Source organism: Neovison vison, chromosome 1, assembly GCF_020171115.1.
Source record: "Neovison vison isolate M4711 chromosome 1, ASM_NN_V1, whole genome shotgun sequence".
NCBI lineage: Eukaryota > Metazoa > Chordata > Mammalia > Carnivora > Mustelidae > Neogale > Neogale vison.
This window is the reverse complement of record NC_058091.1, coordinates 59,560,926-59,566,925: the sequence shown is the minus strand read 5'-3', so window position 1 is coordinate 59,566,925 and position 6,000 is coordinate 59,560,926.

The following is a 6,000-nucleotide window of genomic DNA, read 5'->3' as shown; positions in this document are numbered from 1 at the left end:
ACCCAAGTTGTCGTAGCTCACTAAATTTACCTGGAGTGTTTTCTGCTTTGAATTATTTTAAGTAAGATACAATTTCATCGAGTAAGTCAAACATGCTCACATTTAATTGTCATATGCAGAAAAATTTTGATTTATCTAGAACTGTGATTTGCATAGGTCATTTCCTACGTTTTTGTGAAATGCTGCACACAATTAAATAAGCCAGTCAAACTAAATGAACCGGTGAGTGCGTTATAAATAGCCACCAGAATTATATTTCAGATGTTAACTGGTTTGTCCTGATTTAATAATGAATTACATCATTTGACAAATGAGATAAGACCTTCACCTTTAGCTTTCTGATCCAAACTTCTAATAGTTGAAATGTATTATTACCATCTGGCGTCTGGCCTTTGAAATGCTCCGGTGATGCCTGCCTCATTTCAAGTAGTCAGGGCTTGTCTGCCAAAAATGCACTCTCCTAAGCATCTTGATTGGCAGGCCCAGCGAGAAGGCTAAAAATCCAGTGAACCATGGAGATACAGCGCAAGCTCTGTAGAAGTTTCCTCCAGTTCAGGGCAAACTCATTTTCTTGGTTTGTGCTGCAAAGCACTTGGTACTATCAAAGTCGTCCTTATTTTGGATCTCAATCCTGAAGGATGCAGTTCCTACCCTTCTGAAGCATGTTGGAATCTCCTGTAAGCTATTTGTCCCCCTTTACAAAACATTAATAATTTTGACACCTTTTACCCTCGGGTAAAATAAATGGAGAATGAAGCTGAGAGTGCTGGGTAGCCTGGAGTTTTAACTCAGTGAAGCCACACGAATCTGGCAGTTCCTTGGTGTTCTTCATAGTGTTCTGGGTTCTGGGGAAGGGCATAATGAGTCCTATGGCTTTCGAGAAATTTTTGGCAAGGTTAGAAGGGCAGAGTTAACACACGCAGAACCACAGCATGAAGGTGAAAGTCAGTGCTAAACCAGAGTGGGACAGAGTGTAAGTGCCATCAGTTTTCTTGGTACATATAAAAAAATTATTTTTTTGAAGATTGTATTTATTTATTTGAGAGAGAGAGCGAGAGAGGACAAGCAGGGAGAAAGACAGAGAGAGAGGGACAGTGGGGCAGAGGGCCAGAGAGAAGCAGAATCCTCCACTGTGCAGGGAGCCCCATGTGGGGCTCGAAGGCAGACGCTTAACCTACTGAGCCACCCTGGTGCCCCAAAGAAAATTTTGAACAGTGAAATTTAGGGAAACAATTAGAAATGAAATGCAAGTAATAAGATGGGGAGTGATTTAGAGTAGAAAAATATCTGTGTCTTGGTAGATTGGAATGCTTTAGAAATGCAAAGTCTGGGCAAAATGGTAGTTTCCAATAATAATGGCTATACCGTTATTAGAAGTATTCGAGAAATAGTTAATGTAAGGTTTTACAGGTGAGATACATACGACACCAGGCGAGATAGGCCCAAGGCAAGTTTTATTCAAAGAGCCCTTGGGCAAGGTTCCGCAACTCAGGAGAGCAGAGTCCGGGAGGGGGTCGAGCGGTCTTTTATTTGGGTTAAGACAGGGCATATGGGGGCACCTGGGTGGCTCAGTGGGTTAAGCCGCTGCCTTCGGCTCAGGTCATGATCTTAGAGTCCTGGGATCGAGTCCCGCATCGGGCTCTCTGCTCAGCAGGGAGCCTGCTTCCCTCTCTCTCTCTGCCTGCCTCTCTGCCTACTTGTGATTTCTCTCTGTCAAATAAATAAAAATAAAATCTTTAAAAAAAAAAAAAAAGACAGGGCATATGTTCACAGCCACATAAGGTAAGGTATTCAGTGATTAGAGGGTAGGGGGAGTCCTGATGTTTCTGTTTCCTGCATAGGTATCGGTTTGCTTATGGTGACCTGTCCTCAGCATACTCCTTCCGGTGGGAGAGCCATGGGTAAAGGAAGAGGACGGCCTGGAAGAGGACAGCCCAGCAGCCATTTTTATTGTTCCTCCTGCATTCCCGGAGATGCCGACCCAACAGGTAATATTAAGTCCCTGTTTGTCTATGGGGTGGCTGAGAGTGAAATAAGTTAAATAATCTACTTACAATCACCCAGTCAGCAAGTGGGAGAGGAGAGATTCAAGTCCGGGTATGAGGACTCTGAATCCATGCCCCAGACTCCTCACCCCAGCACTTAGTATCCATTTCCCACTATGGTTGACTCCATTGAGGTGATCACACATTTTGCAAGTAAAAGGAAAAGCTGAAAAGACATCTGCCTGGGCAATGGGCATGAACCAAAACAGTCCAGGGCCAACTAGGATGTATGGTCACCCTCTCTCTACATCTATTCCCAGTCATCTACCACACACTCAGTGCTTCCAGCCAGTTGCTGATTTTTGGGGAGCAAACTGATTAAAATCTTATTGTCAGAAGTTCTTCCATTTTAAAAAATCCTGCAAAGAAACAGATTCAATTAAATGAATCATTAACAGCAGAATTTTAAGCAATCAGGTATCTGATAATGGGAACTATTTCAAAGCAACTCTATTTTCCTGGCACCCATCAAATTACAACTCTCATAGGAGAGTTGGCCAGCTGGTGGTGGTGGGCTACATAGGTATATTGATAGAGTCACAGGTAAACACTGAATTAATGAGGCAGAAATAAAATGTATTCTGCCCAAGACATTCAGCGCTACCCTTAGACCTCTGTTAGAATTCATATTCAGTTCAGAACTCATCAATTAAAGGAAACGCATGGAAAATTGGGGAGGATTTAAAAGAGATTAAAAAGTAAAACAAAATTATAGAGGCTTTTAAATGTTCAAAGCTACCACAATACATCATTTTTCAATCAAATTATGTATGTCTTCAACCAACCCAAGTTCACACACATCTAATGGACGTAGATAGGGACAGATTATCAAATGCCTGGGTACCATTTGTATAAAATTTAAGCTCAAACTCATTTCCATCTCAAGTATGTGTGACATTGTTAATAATATTCTACCTGTTTTTCTTTTATTTTAGATTTTGGCTAAGTTTAAATTCTGTTTGTATTTGGAAAAAAAAAAAGATGTCTACAAGCAAAATTAATGGGGAAAAAAGGCAAAGGGATGATGGAATAGAATTAATACTAAAAGAGGAAATGAGAATAAGGGAAAACACCAGCACAGATACTTGAAAATATTGGACTCAGTCTTAGAGAACCAGCATCCCTGGATGAAGTGTTAAATATCAGAACCTGGGGTGGGGGGCTCTGGGGAGCTCATTGGGTTAAGCCTCTGCCTTTGGCTCTGCTCTCTCTACTCAGTGGGGAGTCTGCTTCTCCCTCTCCCTCTGCTCTCCCCCACAACCACTCTGTGCTCTCTCACTCTGCTCTCTCTTTAATAAATACATAAAATATTTAAGTAAAAATATCAGAATGGGTTGCTAAGAGAGGTGAGGGAATCTCCCTTTTCCAGAAGCCTTTAAAAATAGGATCACATCTGTTGGGATGGGATAATGTTGAGCTGCCTGTCGAGACAGCTGCTGCAGCAAACCCCTAGCCGTGTAATGCCACCACCTCTATTTCTGCTCGTGAAAAGTAACAGATAACTTCAGTTCACCTAGCAAACTGGGACTGATGGTGTCTATCATTTTAATTTTGTTATAAAACTATTTTCATTGGGTTTTGCAATGCAGAGATAAGTTAACTAAATAACTCAGGTTATAGTTGAACTTAACGGCAAAGGCTCAAAACTTACTTAACCATTTGTAATATTTCCCCCAAGATATTATGAAACCAAAAAGGTACTGAGTTTATGTCCTTCCTTATAAGAAAGCTATAGCTAAGGCAAGGCACGGAATCCTATTTTTCATTTTAACTGAGTAATACTTGTATCCAGGGAATTGAGGTTACAGGAGAGCTGGATTGGACGAAACTTACTAAAAATTAGGCTCTGCCAGACCAGTACCCGAAGAGGTAAAAGGATATTTATTCTCTGGAGAGAATACAACCTTTGTTCTGGTATATCCACACAGCCCCCTCCAACACTGACATTTTGTTTTCAGCGAAGCTATTCTGTATCTTCCCCCCACTCCATTTAATTGCACATATATTCCTTAAGCTCCTACTTTTTGTCAGGCACTGTGCCAGTGATACAAAGAGAAAAGGGTCACAATCTCTGACCTTGAGGAATGCACAATCTATAAAAAGAAGCAAGCAGGTGGGCCCAGGGGTGGTGGGGCCTAATAACAATATAATTTGGGAGCTGCATTTTAAGAAAAAGAATACAAATTTACAGATACGAAAATAAGAATGGAAGGGAATATTTCTTGCAGGAAGAAAAGAAATCACAACAAATTACAAGTTTTAAAATTCTGACAAATTCCAAAAACATCACAAAATCTGGGGGGGGGGACTATTATTTACTAAGTGCCTGAATCATACCTATAATTTTATTTCTCTTATGTTTTCATTGCATATTAGTGACCCCAGGACAAGAGATATATTATATCCTTCTCTGTAGAAAGAAGGAAATGATAATTCAGTCATTCTTCTGTATGCTTGATCAAAATGTGTTTTCTTTCTGGTTCACAACTTATTCATAACTATATAAGCAAATTTTCAGGATTGTTGTCAAGCTCAGAGAAACCTCAATCAAACTTCTTTCATATGTGAATTGTAAGAGTTAGAAGATTTGGGGGCACTGCAGATTTTCTTGTATATGAATAATTTTAAATACTCTCTCAATTGACGATATTTATGAATCAGCGTGTAACTGGTGAGCTGTGGTAAAGGCATATTGTGAATATGATTTTATTTCTGTCAATGTCAGTATTGTATATCCAATTTGAAAGAAATTTAAATATTTTTCCAATATGTTCTTGTGATTCATTCCTCTTTGTTAGATTATCAAGGAATAAATAACCTACTCAGTACTTCAATTCAAAATTTATCTCTTCCTTTTAATGAATTATTGCTCTTTGTCTTATCTGAAAAATATTTTTATTACAATTTACTGCTTGATGTCAAAATAACCTCTATTGATTTTGTCACTCAGTTTTCTTTCATATTCCATTAATTTTCATCTGGATTTAGTCTCAGTGGTTTAGTAAATTAATTCACAGGTGAGAAAACAAGTATCCTTTATATGTGTCCAAATGAGAAGTTACTGATTTCTCAGGTTTTTTTTTAATCTAAAATTTTTAAAATATCTATTTCAGTTAAAATAAAGTATTTCAGCTTTATCATCTTTTTGAATAAACTTTTCCCATCTTGTTTGTATTTATGTTTCTCTTCCACACCACTGAAAATATATTTTAGAATCATTATACTGCAGTGTAGCATGTGGCAAGATCTGAGCAGCGTTAGTATGAGCAAATCATGTTGTCACCCTAGACTTTTGAAAGCAACATCGTTGGCATTTTAAAAATTGATGTATAATTACCACTCAATAAAATGCATAGATCATAGCATTGAACTCCATGACTTGTGAATAAACTTACGCAACCAGCACCTGAAACAAGAGAGAGAGCATCTCTAACCCGGGACGTTCTCCTTGTCCCTTTCTTATCACCCTGACACCAAGAGCACCCATTTTCTGATTTCTTTTGCCATAATCCATTTTGCCTATTCTTGGGCTTCATATAAATGGAATCATATAGTATGTGAGCAGTGTCTGTCTTATTTTACTCAGCGTAATGATTCTGAGGACCAGCCAGATTGTTGACCTTGGTAGAGTGTCTTAGTAATTTGTTCTGTTTTATTACTGAGTATTATTCCATTGTATAAGTTTACCACAATTTGTTTATTCATCTTCCCATTGATGGACATTTGGGTTCTTTCCAGCTCGGGCCTAATATGAATACGGCTGCTTTCAACAATCTTATACAAGTCTTTGTGTGGACATAGTATGTTTTCCTTTCTCTTGGGTAAATACCTGAAAATAAGATTGCTAGGTCACAGGATAAAAGCATGTTTAACTTGATTAGAAACATGGCATATGTATTTAAAATAGTCCATCTACAAGGAAAACACAAAAACAAGACCTGTAACTGTTGCACAA